Source organism: Fulmarus glacialis, unplaced genomic scaffold, assembly GCF_000690835.1.
Source record: "Fulmarus glacialis isolate BGI_N327 unplaced genomic scaffold, ASM69083v1 scaffold31108, whole genome shotgun sequence".
NCBI lineage: Eukaryota > Metazoa > Chordata > Aves > Procellariiformes > Procellariidae > Fulmarus > Fulmarus glacialis.
Window position 1 is genome coordinate 1 of NW_009230657.1, and position 399 is coordinate 399.

Here is a 399-nt window from a genome sequence, read left to right on the forward strand (position 1 = left end):
CGGGTCAGCTGGGCCCGGGTCGAGCCTCGCCTCCTGACGGGTGTGGTCCCTTAGCGCCTTATCGGTGAACTGAGGTCCACGTGTCTGTAGACTTTCAAAAGTCATGAGTCAAAATGAAAAAAGAATCATTGTTTTTCATTATTATTATTATTATTAAAGGCATACGTTGAAGTTTGCTCCAACCACAACCAAAAAACCCTAAAAACTTACTGTCTGCTTGATAATGGCATCTACACCTTTAAGAAAAGCAGTGACAATTGCAAGATATATAATAAAATTTTAAGATTTAATATCAGCTGAAGTATATCAGAATGAACTTAAATAAAATTTAAAACCAGGCAGAGCAAATCCTGCAGTTAGGGGCTCCTGACACTATTTGCTACTAGAGACTGGAAGGTT